The following is a 14,958-nucleotide window of genomic DNA, read 5'->3' as shown; positions in this document are numbered from 1 at the left end:
GTCCCATATACATTTTTATCACATTTGAGGTAATGATGCAGCTTGGTTCGAAATCATGTGCACTTCCAGAAAATTTTAAAATATATTAAAATTTAGCACTTAGCTTTTGTGTGGGACAAATTTGCCTTGAATTATTCTCAATTTGTTGTTCCGTTGATGCATCGTAAAATATCGTCTCTAAATAGTTGACTCTGACTATAACAATTACTTAACATGAAGTTTATTTATAATTTAACGAACATTATTCATTAATGATTCCTTTCCGCATATATTTTTTCCCTGATTTCTTCAAAAAAATTGATTGAATTTTTCAGAATTTTCAATAAAGCCTCCATACCTATTCTTGTCTGTACTAAAATTAAAATTATTCATCCATTTGAATTTTAATTTGATCATTTGAAAAATAAAAAAATAATTAATTAAATAATTAATTAATTTTGGTAAAATAAGACAGTAAAAGGCATCTTACCATCTTAAATCACACAATGCATTCTCTATGTTTGCTTCTCCGATGATGCTTTACCAGACAATGGAACATTAGTTTACCAAACAAAATATTTTTCATTTAATTAAGTTTAACTTCATTGCTAAAGCAAATTTAAAAATAACTTTAATTCACCATCTACCCTTTAAAATTGTACAAAACTGCGTAGACGGACACAACCCAATGCTTGGCAGAAATTGCACAAGGAAAAACACCCATCAACCCCCTCCAATCAAAACAACACAACGACCAACCCACCAACCGACGACGACCTGATGATATTTTAACTGACATGCTAATACGTTCACTTCCCGGAAGGATCCACACAGGCCTCATAACGAGGAGCTACCGCAACGCGTTAAAGGCAAACAAAGAAGGCTAGGAATTTCCCAGGATCAACATCACACAAATCCACCACCCACTGCGAATTTCACTTTGACAAGTTAAAAGAAGAAAAAAAAGCGCCAGTTTAAGGTCTTACCTTGACATCGATTTCAGCGCTGCTCCGGAAGATCCTTCAAACTCTGTCGTACTCTTCTCCTTGTTTTTCTTTGCTCGTTTCTTCTGTCTCGTTGGCTCCAAACTCAATTATCCAATTATTCTTCCACGTGGCTAAGCGTTGCGATGTTGTGTTTTGCTTGCTTCTAAACTTAATTTTCCGGTTTTTCACTTGAATTCACACTCTCTTTGCTGCTGCTGCTCCTTTGTGTGTGTGTTTCGTTTGATTTTGGCACACCACAACTTCACATCAACTCTCGGCGCTGCTTTCAGTTGAGGGACATTTGGCACAGTTTCACTGTTGTCGAACTTGTATCTTCCTTTGCCCTCCTCGTTGCGAACCACTCACGTCAGAATTCACTCACTTTTTTTTTTAGCACTACACAAAGTTGAAGCGTCCAATCAGAATTTCTGCGCGCCGTGTTGTATTTTAATTTTCCCCCCTTTGACGCGCCTTCAAAAACACTTCTTTTCTTGTTTTGCTGAATTTTCTTTTGAGCAGTGTCGAGCTTCTTTCCCGGCGTTTTTGTTGCAGCACTGGATTCAACCTGCCCAAAACGGTCCACGAGTTGGGAAAAACTTTAAATTCGTTCTTCTGCTCTGTTCTCTCTGCGGCGGCCGAATTTTCACCTTCAAATTTTGTAGGTTATGTCTAACTTTTCACCCCCACCGTGTTGTTCCCGCGTTTCACCTTGATGCAAACTTCCCCAAACTCTTCATTTCCCTCCACAGTTTGGAGAATTTTCCTCGACTTTTCTGGCCTCTATGTTTGCTCTCCTCACTGCTGCTGCTGCTCTTCCTCACCAGCGATGCACATCCTTGCCCTGGTGCCCTTTGGAAAATTCTCTCCACTTTACCGTAGTAAGCCGTGACCGTCTCTTGACGGCAAATATTGACAGTGACACATGCGGGTCGTCGTCCCGGGACGGACACAGACACAAAAACGACCAACCAAGCTTTCCTTCACACTCACGAGTCTTGAGCTCGCTGGCTCTGGCTCGTAAACAAAAACATTAAATCGATCGGCGTGAGCGTTTTTCACGAAACTGCGTTCACTAGAACGTTTCTCAAGTGGGGAGCAGTCACTAATCAGCCCGCGGGTCCGCCAGGGATCCCCAAAAAAATCGACAAAACCAAAATCTTTCCAGGTTCTCGTGAATGCTCGTTCACGACGACGAGCACGGGAGCAGTGCGTTACGACGTGCGGAGGATACGCGACGACTGCGACGGCTGTTGTATGCTAACTAAATTATGCTCCAGATTTTTCACTGCGACAACCCTCCCGCCAGAGACCCGAGAGTCGAGCCGAGTGGTCGGCGCTCTCGCGAGCGCTGTAACGTTCGGGTCGTGCCACGCGAACCCGAAGAGCGGCCGTTCGGAGCTTGCGCGTGGCAGGCTCGGAGCCGAAGAGCATGCCATGGGCAGCGCGAGCAACATAAAACGCAACGACGAACGCGAGTGAGAAAATGAAGAAATATGTTTGACTTTAATCTCAGATAGCAGCAGGCTGTGTGTGTTTGTGTGTGCCTTTTAAACTTGACTCCGATGACGATGACGTTTAATGACGATGATGAGCGTTCGTCCCTCGTGAACCAGCTCAGTGATGGCGCTCGCGAGGGGAACGAAGAAGGAGCAGAGGAAGAGACGAATGAACACAGCGCGCGGCTGCTGGATGAGCGGTTCGCGTGTCACTTCCAAATATGTTGCATCCAAGTTGTTGTCGTTTGAGGCAGAGTATTATAGTTGGTGGTGGCGCTACAAATGTGACCAATTACGGAGCTACGAGTGAGGAAGGAGGGCGACGATGAGGAAACGCACACCGGTTTTTGCTGGGATTGTCGATGCGAATGGAATGGAGTTGAAGTAGTGGGCATCGTGAACATGTCCGTTGGATGATCTTGGTCGGGATTTTTGCTGCATTGGGGCGGATGGATTGAAGAAGTGCGCGCGCGAGAATTGATGTCAAGACTGGGGGATTTCTGGACTGTGGTTGTTTGTTTGATGCTGTTGTGCCCCTGAAGGTGTGAGCGGAATGGGTTCGGAAGGTGTTATTTGTTTGTTTTCTTTGGAGCGAGTTATGACGGGGACGTATATGAATATGCGAAGCAGCCTAGTGTTTTTCAAATGATTTTTAAAATAAATATTATTAAACAAGCCTTACCCGACACACTTCGTTCTGCATTTTTTTTTCGTTTGTTGACGTTTTTTGATTTTTTTCTTATACAGCCTCCTGTGATCAAAATTTGATTTTACGTAACTTTTCCCATACAATCTGCAGATTTTCCGGAATCGGTTCCAGAGTGGCCAAAGTGTCAATTCGTTAGCGTATAAACCTTCCTTGGACTTATACGAACCCAACGCAACAAAGAGCGCCTCGATCCGACGCTCCGTATTGAATTGATTCGCGTTCGAACAAAACCGTCGAATTTTTTTATATATATAGATTATATTCTAGTGACAGATTCTTAACGAAGCTACACCAAAATGTTACTTTTTTCAATTTTCAATGTGATTTTTGCCTTCCTCACTGAGGTAAGGCTATAATCCTGCTCTAAAAATGAACTTTTTATTAAAAGCTCGAAGACCCACCTTCATATATACATATCGACTCAGAATCGAAAACTGAACAAATGTCTGTGTGTGTGTATGTGTGTGTGTGTGTGTGTATGTGTGTGTGTATGTGTGTGTGTGTGTGTATGTATGTATGTGTTCAAAAATCTTGCCAAGTTTTCTCAGCACTGGCTGAACCGATTTTGATCGAACCAGTTGCATTCGACTTGGTTTAGGGTCCCATACATCGCTATTGAATTGTTTGAAGTTTCGATAAGTAGTTCAAAACTTATGTATAAAAATGTGTTTTCACATATATCCAGATCTCAATTATATGCATGTAAACGATGTCCGGATCCATCATCCGACCCATCGTTGGTTAGATAATCGAGAGACCTTTCCAACGAGTCCACAACATTGAAGATCTGGCAACCCTGTATCGAGTTATGACCACTTAAGTGATATTTATGTACTTTTTTGAAGCCGGATCTCACTTAAATGTATGTAAACGATGTCCAGATCCATCATCCGACCCATCGTTGGTTAGATAATCAAGAGACCTTTCTAATGAGTTCACAACATCGAAGATCTGGTAACCCTGTCTTGAGTTATGACCACTTAAGTGATATTTATGTACTTTTTTGAAGCCGGATCTCACTTAAATGCATGTAAACGATGTCCGGATCCATCATCCGACCCATCGTTGGTTAGGTAATCGAGAGACCTTTCCAACGAGTCCACATAATTGAAGATCTGGTAACCCTGTCTCGAGTTATGACCACTTAAGTGATATTTATGTACTTTTTTGAAGCCGGATCTCACTTAAATGTATGTAAACGATGTCCAGATCCATCATCCGACCCATCGTTGGTTAGGTAATCAAGAGACCTTTCCAACGAGTCCACATAATTGAAAATCTGGCAACCCTGTGTCGAGTTATGACAACTTAAGTTATATCTGTGTACTTATTTTTCTGGACCTAAAAAAATAGCTGAAATATGTGTCCAAACCACTCATATTACCCATTGTTGGTAATAAGTGAGGAAGGCATCAACCACATAGGTGGATTAAGTTAGTTTTTATATGAAAGATTTCATTTTATTATGATTCAATGTGCTTTAAATGCGTTTGTTTACCTCAAGAGCCAAAAATATTGACCAAATATGGTCTGCAAGCCATTGAATGGAAGAGGAGTTTTTTTCTGCCTGTGTGTATCAATCGGACCGCGCACTGGACTCACAATCCAGATGTCGCTGGTTGAAATCCCGAGGCAGACGCAAAAATTCTTAGTGGTAATATAGGTATTCGGTGCCCTCTTCCCGTGCCATACCTTCGTTTATCAATTTGTGATAATGTATAGAAGAGCAAAAGTTGATGTTGTCCTGCCACGTAACATTATCATTTCAGTTGATGCTCAGGTACTTAATGGTTCATTGTACGTGATATTTATTTGTAGCAAAATCAATTTTCTTTCCAATTATTAGGCTTAGTGATTTTTCACGCTCGAAAATTGCAAATTTCACGGGGACCTCAATTTCAAAACACCAAATTTCACGCAAATTTCGCGGAACTTGAAAAATGTTAAAATAACTCTGAAAATCCTATGTTTAAATCACAGAAACTACTTTTTATGCTTCATTATGTATTATTATGTAAAAAAAAATTACTAAATTTGAATGCGACAAAAAAATTCTTCCAATTAAAAAAAAATCCTCCTGGTTATTGGATGGGCTCTATATATTTTTTGAAACAAAATGAGTAGGGCACGCGTATTCTCATTTACTGAACTGCTCTTTTAATATTCGACTAACAAAGCTCAAATGTTTTCGCTAATTTGCTTCTGTTATATCATTTTACATTTTATTGAATTTCATATCAAAGCTAGATTTGTTCAGTCAAAATGAGTAAAATAAATTGAATTTTCTGCGTCATTTAGCCCATTAAACATATTTTTTAAGGGTTTTAGCTCATTTTTCAAAAACTAAATTTATAAACATTTTGAAAAAATAATATAATTTTTAACAAAATCTAAATTTTTATTCTAAATGAGAAGAGAAAACAAAAAAGGAGTATTTTTTAACTTTCAAGGGAATCATCTACCCAAATAAACAAATATCGTTAAAATTTAACAGGCCCAAAAAAAATTGTTATGTTTTTAAAATATGATTCCAAAAATAAAAAAATACTCTTAATTTTATTTTGAATAAAACAAACCTTGATTTTTTTAATTTCTTTCAAAACTATACCTTTCAAATAAAATAGCACTAAAATTTTTAGTACAGCGAATGAAAATATTACTAAATTTTGCTAGTTTCTAAAAAACTAAAAAATCTCAACATTTCTTCAAATGGTTCATATCAACTTGACACACATATATAATCAAGCTTTTTAATTGAAAACTAATAAAATTTCTTTTCTTTTTGGGTGAAATATTTATTAAGTTGTTAGGCTAGTACAAATTTTATTAAAAGTTTTTGTCTCCCCCCTCCCTCCCCATCCCTTCGAAGTTGGCCCGAAAAATCAGGGGACAAAAAAATATTTTTTCGAAAAACTTAAACATTTCAATGGATCAGCTAAAATAAATTTAAAATTCATTCCCCTGCGTTTTTCATTCCATTTTTAGAATGTTTGGGATCATTTTAAGAATGTTTGGGTTGATTTAAAAATCTTTCGAATTTTTGAAAATTTTCGATGTTTGTTATCGCAAAATGTTTTTTTTTTTGCTAAAATTTTTGTTTTCGTCAGATCTTACATTTTTTGAAAACTAATGATTGCAAAACTACTGAACTAGTGTAAAATGCATTTTAAAACCCTTTTTCCATGCAAATGTTGAAACTATGGCTTGTTATTTCAATATTTATATTTTTTATTTTTTTTGCCCATATTTGCATTCAATGATTCGAGAAAATTGATAAATTTCACGAATTTCACGCCGTCTACGAAACCGTCAAAAATCATTAACCTTATATTAGTAATAAAACCAGGGTATTCACTCGCTTAATTCTACAGTACTTCATGACATTATTTTTATTCCTTTTTGAGTTTGATAAGTTATTTTATGAAAAATCGTTACATTTTCATACAAACATAAAATTTCACGGGATTTCGCGGAAAAAGCCAAATTTCGCGGATTTCACGCTGTCCGCGAAATCGTGAAATTTCACTAACCCTACCAATTATGTAATAACATTGGCGGGTTTCTTCTTTTATTTTGCCACTACAACCAAAACTGAAAACCAGTTAAAGTGCATTTCCTCGTGTTTATAATCATTTAGCATGTATGAACTCCTTTGAAAACACTTTAAATTTTCATGAAATACATGAAATGAAATGTACAGTCCCACGAGAAGTTTTTTTTTGCGAAAAAAAAATTCCGTCGATACCTCGATATTTTTAAAACTAATGATTGGAAAGCAACTGTACGCCTGTAAAATGCATTTTAAAACATTTTTTTTCCAAATGTTGAAACCTAGGCTTGTAATTTCAATTTTTATATTTTTTATTTTATTGCCCCCCCTCGACTTTGGTCAGAGCCGAGGGACATAAACTCCAAAAAATATTTGCAACGGTCTTAGTCTATTTTTATGTTTTTGAAAAATAATGTCACTTTTACATCGATAACTTTCATTTTTAAGAATATTGAATTTGTATGAGTTTCTAATGTATCTCAAATGATTTAAATTCAGCCTGCAAAAATGGTGCTTATGAAATCAAATGATTGTCGAGACCAACATTTGTTTAGCTTTTTAAAATATAGTTTCTTTGAACATTAGTTTAAACTACACAGTAAAAAAATAATGTAAATTTGAAAGCTGTAATTTTGGAAGTTTGAAGATTACCTGATTTTTTTTCTGTGTATAAAATAGCTGTGAGTAATATAATACTTATGGATACCGTCATCTGGGGTGACATTGAGTCTGGAGGTGAGATTGGGTCATACAAAAATGTCGAAATTTAAATGACTTAATCTAACTCCCCCATCCGCCCCCTCTCCCTAATGACGGTACTTAGTTTTTTGTTTAATCGAAGATTCTAAAGTTACTTTTAGAGTTTTAGTTTTAGTTTTTATGTCTTTTTCTTCTCTTGTGAATACTTAAATTTTTCAAGTTTCTTTTCTCACAGGGCAGAATTATAAGCTCAACAGGTTTCCTCTCTTCCTTGTATTTAAGAAGATAATCACGCATAAAGTAGAAACCACAAACAAATTAGTTACATCCTTTCTAATGATTATGTGTCTTTCTCAGCCCAATTAGCACCAGTGTCTGGAGGATCCAAATTAAATTTCATGCCTGGTCTTGTTCCCTGAAATTGTAAGTCCACACACTCACAAGCTTGTAAGTGTGTCCCCTTGATCCGCGCCGTTGAAGGAGCCCTATAAACTCATTAACCCATTTTCTAGCTCAGGCAAAGAGGACTTCAGGACCCGTCACCCGGTCGAAATTAGGGTGCGCTCGGAACAAGGCACAAATTGTCAAAATACATTCATTCGATTAAGTTTCATGAATATTCTAGCCAGGACAGCCCCTTGATGGGTCGTTCACACCAGCCGTCAGTCGTCAGTGTTGGAAGATGTCTTGCGGAGTCGAGCCTTAGCGCGCGCCGTTGTTTAATTATTCACTATTTCCCGATACTCGATAAGCTTTCACACATATGTGTGACAACAGCAGCCGGTGACAGTCAGTAAAGGCAGGCTCGAATTGTGGAAGTTTCGGGCAGGAAAGGAAACACGGCTAAATAATTAAGCCATCTTCATTGAGCAGCCAGAGCAGCCAATCATCCAGATGGCATTATTGCAAAGCGACACAACATTCCCAGCATTTCGTGCAGCACAGCAAAGTTAGAGGAAGTGATGTCGAGGCCGCGTGGTAGACATCCTCTTTCTGAGTCGGGGAAAATAATATGGGAGTAACCAATTTTGGCCTTTCTTGACCTTACCTTACTTGAGTTGCATAATGAACATTTTTTCAGTTTGAGTCGTCTAACGAGCCTTTGCCGAGTTTAATAAATACGATAAGTGCTGAAAAAATCGAATTTTGCAACAACATTTTTTCAAATAGTACTTTATCAAGTTTGAGTAAGAGAGAAGTAACAAAAACTGTAAGTAGTCTACATATGCTTGACGAATAAACCACTCAAATGCATCATGGTTTAGCCTTCTGCTCGGATATAGCTAGCGATCTGCGCACCGACTCCGACCCCGACCAAATGGCAACCGACATTCCAGGCCGGAACGGTTCTTGCTCGACACCGTGCACGGACACGTTCAAGGCAATAGGTATGATTTATTGTAATTAAATAAAAGCGGCAGCAAAATAGAATAAAAAATTAAAAAAAATACAGACGACAAGATGAATTGAACCTGTTTCCGAGAATGAGCTGAGCTAAGCTGAAACACGACTTGGAAAAATGGAGTGAAAATCCAACCTGGCCGCCATATGTCTGTCCGGTCTGGGTTGAGCCGTTGAGCTTGCTGGTGGATGATGATGCACTGCACATATTTTTCTCACAGATCAAATTGAAGATGATGCGCGGTTGGTTGTGAATGCACCGGAAAGTGGTAGTTTATTCCTTCGTTTTTTTCCAACTGCTGCTGCGGCGTGTCTGGTGACATAAGAACAGATGAATGAGAGCACTCGTCGAGGGCAGTGACATGACTTTGCCACTTTTGATGGTTGATTTTTTTTAAATTTTGGATATGGTAATGGCTTAAATATAAAAACTGGTAGAATACTAAAATATATCACCATAGATATTAAAATCTAAATGTTTATCATGTGTTTTTGATTGATTTTGGTACATTTTAATGTGAAACTTTATAAAACTCATTTAAAGTTGCCGGGACCGTGGTGTAGGGGTAAACGTGATTGCCTCTCACCCAGTCGGCCTGGGTTCGATCCCGGTGGCATTTTTCGAGACGAGATTTGTCTGATCACGCCTTCCGTCGAAAGGGAAGTAAATGTTGGTCCCGGACTAACCTAAAAGGTTAGGTCGTTAGCTCAGTCCAGGTGTAGGAGTCGTCTCCCTGGGTTCTGTCTCGGTGGAGTCGCTGGTAGGCAGTTGGACTAACAATCCAAAGGTCGTCAGTTCGAATCCCGGGGTGGATGGAAGCTAAGGTGTAAAAAGAGGTTTGCAATTGCCTCAACAATCAAGCCTACGAACACCTAGTTTCGAGTAGGAATCTCGCAATCGAGAACGCCAAGGCAATGCTGTAGAGCGAATAATTTGATTTTTTTTAAAGTTCTAGGGAATAATCCTCTTCCAATACATTGTTTGGAAGATAGAATTTTCTGGAAAGATTTTCTCATGTTTTTAATCAATTATCCAGGGTTTTGCTGTCCAAATTAAGTATGCAGAGTAATTTTTTATTCCAATCTTATTTATTAATGCGTACATGAAATATAAAAAACATTCTTAAATCGTGGTCAAATGGCAAACAAAACAATAACCAATGAAAACAATGCGTTTCCATTATTGGAGTTGTATAGGGATGGAAATATTTCTGAAAGAATAAATAAATCATAGAAATAATGAAATATCAAGCATTCGAAAAACAAATTTAAGTCATCAACTATACTTTATAGGAATAAGTTTAATTTAATAAACAATAGATAATAGATTCTTCTTCTCCCTTTCATTACAATAATACAATAACAAAAATAAAATCCAGTGCTTTGTTCTAGAAATCAGGACGAAATCCAGTTTTTTCGTGAAAACTTAACACGGTTCTTTATGTGTGGAACAAACTTGCCTTGCATTTCGCTCAGCTTGCTGTTTTGCATATAGGAAATTTAAGCGAACATTGGCGTTATAACCTATTATCCATTTTGAATTTCGTTTTCAGGTACCAGAATTGTGCTTTAGTTATATTATATTCAAAATTCATATTTCCTTTTTTGGTTTTTGAGCAGCTGTTTTTTCACAGGTTTTTTTTTCAAATATTTGAACTTTTGTGGATAATAAAAGTAGAAACACTTCTAATTCAAATCGGAATCATTCAGCTACAATCAGATCACCTCTGTCAAGACCAATTTCGTTTCGGGGAAATTCAATTGCGTTTCTCAAAATGCGAATTTATTCACTAGCAACGAACCACGTGGCACTGGTCTGGACTGCGATAACAAATAACGAACAAAAGCTGACAAATAACGGATGTCACAAAACGCAAACACGACCATCGAACATTCTGGGAAACCACAAATTCGACCACCAGGACCACTTGCGGCCAGTGGCCAAACTGCTCAAAACGAATACTGTTAATGAAATTTCAAATCGAATCACTTCTAATTGGGCTCCCATTCCACCGATTGTTTTGGATGCTGATGGTTGTGTTCAGAACAAACAACACGATGTGCCGGAATCCGAGCTGGTCCTGGTCCGTGTCCCGTTGGGCATTTTTGGGTAGTACCACCTACTTTTTAATTTCGTTGCCAAAAAATCTGGAGCCCATCTCGAATATCTGTATATATATAAAAACCGGCACACAAACCGTATACCAGCGGGATGCTCTCTGATTGGAAATTGGCTCTCTTTGGCGCTGTGTTGTCCCCACGAAACATGGCCCCAAACGGCAAATGGTGGCTGGCCAAAGCGGGCCTTGTCTAAAGTAATTAGCATTTTATTTTGCCAATGTCGTCTGTGCGGAGCGGAGTGTCTTTCCGGGGTGGCTCCGGTTCCGATTTGTTGGTTGCAATAAAAATCAAAGTTTGGCCGATTTCAGGAGATGGGGGGAATATTTGCCTTCTCCTTCAGTGCTCTAGACTTGGGACTCTGATTGGACAATAGATTTGGGCAATATTTCTGAGCGAGTGTGATTTTTTGATTCAATTTCAGCATTTCATTAGAATGTCCATAAAAGCATAGCTGACCCACCAGGATTTATGAAATTTTGCAATAATTGAGCAAAGTGGTATGCCTAATCTTCACGATTAATAAACTCAGCGAACAGTCTAATATTTTTAATGAATTAGTGTTATCCACAAATAAGATATTACACTTAGGACCAGCGATGCCAGATTATTTTATGACAGATCTGTATTTTCTTAAAAATAAATCTGTATTTTATCTGTATTCTTAAGACAATACGAAAATTATAGGCAAGTTTTGAAAATTTTGATATTTGGGTCATATATGACCCATCAGGCTCGAAAGGGTTAAAGCATAATTCAATTACTTAATTGTTAAAATTGGGTGGTCTCTCATGCTCATGCTCATGCTCAATTCAATTACCGTAAACTGGGGTGACTTTGATAGCTCGGGGTGACTTTGATAGGTTTTTCAAATGCCCGTCAAATAAATATGTAATCATTTTTGAGAATTTTGAGTATGTAAGCATCAAGGGATAGCTTATTATCGAACATATATGCATAAATGAGACTGTTACACTGGATGTATCAAAATTAGTGGCCAAATCAAATTTCTATCAATGTCACCCCGGGCTATCAAAGTCACCCCAGTTTACGGTACTTAATTGTTGAAATTCTCAAATATAATCATTTTATAAAAATCTGTATATACGATTTTTGTGATTTTTGGGATCGAAAAATCTTTCAAATGCAGATTTATCTGTATATCTGGAGAGTTTTGCCTTTCTGGTAAATAAGGCTTTCCCACAAACAGTTAATTGAGGATGAAAAGAGAAGGTAAAACATGATGATTCAATTTCCTTATGCAAATTTGATTGCGAAATTGATATGCACGATAGCAAATATTTCTGATGATTTGACGATCTACTTTGTTTCACATTTTTATCCTAATTTTAACGTTAATTGGTTTTCGCAATAAAATTAAACAATTAACATCATATATGTCTCTGGACAATATTCGGTACTGTTAAAACATACAGTTAATCAATGTTATAGAAAACAAGCCTTACACGACAAACTTCGTTCTGCCTTTTTTTTCGTTTGTTGACGTTTTTTTGATGTTTTGCTTATTCAGCCTCCTGTGATCAAAATATGATTTTACGTAACTTTCTCCATACAATTTGCCGATGCTCCGGAATCGGTTCCACACAGCAAATAAAGTAGTAATCCAGCTGCGTGTAAAAGGCCTGGGTGTAAAATAAATGTTGCATTATTTTATGAAATTCTGTGTAATATTACACTCTGGAATATGTAGCCCATCAGTATGGGAAACCTACTTGACCGAAATGTCAAGCTCACATATACGTTTATCCATTCCATTTTTCATCGGTCTGATGGCCGAGCGGGCTAAGGCGCCAGTCCGTACTGTTGGTGCTGAGTTTGAGTCTCGTCGGTTGCAACTTTTTTTGTGTTTACAAAAATTGTACATGCAGTGTGTAATATTAAGTGTTTATTTTGACGAAGGTGATGTGCATGCTTTTGCATGCGATTTTACCATTGGATTTTTTGCTGTGCAGAGTGGCCAAAGTGTCAATTAGTTAGCGTAAGAACCTTCCTTGAGCTTATACGAACCCAACGCAACAAAAAGCACCTCGATCCGACGCTCCGTAGTGAACTGATTCGCGTTCGAACAAAACCGTCGAAATTTTTTATATATATAGATTACTTTGATGTTATGAATAGTTAAAGAAAGCTGCAATTATCATTATGTGGAATAAACCTAAGTAAAATTTATGTTTGCTACTTGTTTATTTGAAAAGATGCATAACTTTAGATTTTATTTTAAAAAAAGTTTCCAAATATAATAAAAACCAACTTTACTTAAGCAAGATTAAAATAAACAAAATAAATAAATAAGATAAACTGCAAGCCAGCGACACTTTATCAATCAGAGTATCTCTATTGTGTTTGAATAAATACACATCACAAGGGTAAATGTTATTATAGCTATAGCGCCAGTAGCAGTTCAACGGCATTGTTGTCAGTGTTATGCCACAAAGCCTCATGTTTCAAATTCTAAGCAAACTTGCGAAATTTTAAAATTTGAATTTTGTTCTAAAAATTAATCAAGAAACCAACATGTTCTGTTCTCATACTAAAATTGCGGTTGCTTCAAAAGATCACAATGTCAACGAAACAATACATGTGTGTAGTTTGAATATATCCAAAGCCTCTCCATACATGACGCCACTCGACTGTTCGTTGCACCGCGGTGAAAAGCTAAGAATGGCACGATGCACTTACTTTCCAGACACTTTTGTTATTGAGCACGCTCACCGTCGTCGCGAGTCTAGGCTTCAACGAGATCCAACAAGGAACAACAACAAAGAGTTGGGTTTTCACTGTAGTAGTAGACAGCAACATTTTAGTGGTTTGTTGCTGAATGGTTGCAGAAAAGGGGCATTTGTTTCATTGTTGAACGAATTTTTATGTGTTAAATAATGCGGATAAGGTTGGTAATGAACTCTGTTTTAATATTTCTAAAATTAATAATACACTTCATTTTCAATCAATCTAGATGTTGTTACATTCCAATAGATTTTCAATTAGTCAAGCCTCAAATGTATGTTTATATGACTATTATTAAGTATGTTTTATGACATGTTCTTCTGGATTTGATGTTTTTGTGGGTGGGCTATAATTGGACTTAGTTTTCAAGAAGTATACTCCATTGAAGACAAAACCAGTGACGCTTCTCACAATGAGAATCCGCTCAAGAACAGAAAAGATCCGTCTTTTCTCATTGTTGCAATCAAGCCGTTCTCCCCGTTTCAAAAGAACCCAATTACTTCACCGGGAATAATGTCTTCCTGTTGATGAAAGTGGCCCGGTTTCCGGATCTACCCCAACATACAACGCCGTCCAGCATCATCAACCCTGGACCAACCGTGCTGCGGTGGGAGAAGAAGTTCATTCCCATAAAATTTTGATTTAAACAAATGATGCCAAGGCCGAAAGGTGTACACATTCGAGTAGAAGAAGCTCCAAGCCAAGAATCGGTTTCTGCTCCGGTGGTCGTCTTCGTCGTCATCGTCGTCTTCGTGGAGCTCACTTCCTCTGGCCCTATTATTGCCGTGTAGAACACATAAAAGGGAAGAAAATTGTTTTAATTTTCCGTTTAAATATTGCATTCCATTTTCGGTTCTTGTTTCTCTCGGATCGGATGCACACACCAAGAGAGCGAGAACCACGCCGAGAACGTTTTCTCACTCGGTTGGAGAAATCACGGAACGGACGTTCTCGCTTTTTTGTTGTTGCTGAAAAATTCTCTGGAAATAGTATTAAAACATCATACCTTAGTTTGTTTTTCAATTGTGTTTGATTGGGTACTTTTCGTGAATTGAAAAAAACTCTAATTTAGCTCATCAATAATGTTCAATTTTCGTAAAATTTTCAAAAATAAATTAAAGTTCAAACAAACCTCAACAACACGGTTAATGTATCGTTTTTGAAATAAATCGCAAAAATAAAATTTTACATTTTTAGTTTACATATCTTTTTAGAGATATTTGAAGAGGAGGAGATAAAAAGAACAATTTTTATGTCAAGAACTGCCTATTATCA

The 14,958-nt window shown here is 37.5% G+C and overlaps 1 protein-coding gene across 1 annotated transcript in view; it reads right to left on the bottom strand.

Annotated features, from left to right (window-relative positions):
• Positions 1–2,244, bottom strand: part of LOC120420407 (irregular chiasm C-roughest protein-like) — a 65,935-nt gene extending 63,691 nt beyond the window's left edge. Inside the window, exon 1 of the mRNA XM_039583424.2 lies at positions 966–2,244. The gene's annotated coding sequence lies outside the window, so the exon portion shown is untranslated. The remainder of the gene's footprint in view (positions 1–965) is intronic.
• Positions 2,245–14,958: the final 12,714 nt, after the last annotated feature.

This window comes from Culex pipiens, chromosome 1 (genome assembly GCF_016801865.2).
Source record: "Culex pipiens pallens isolate TS chromosome 1, TS_CPP_V2, whole genome shotgun sequence".
NCBI classification, from domain to species: domain Eukaryota; kingdom Metazoa; phylum Arthropoda; class Insecta; order Diptera; family Culicidae; genus Culex; species Culex pipiens.
Note: the sequence above shows the minus strand (reverse complement) of the source record. Positions and strands in the feature narration are given on the sequence as shown.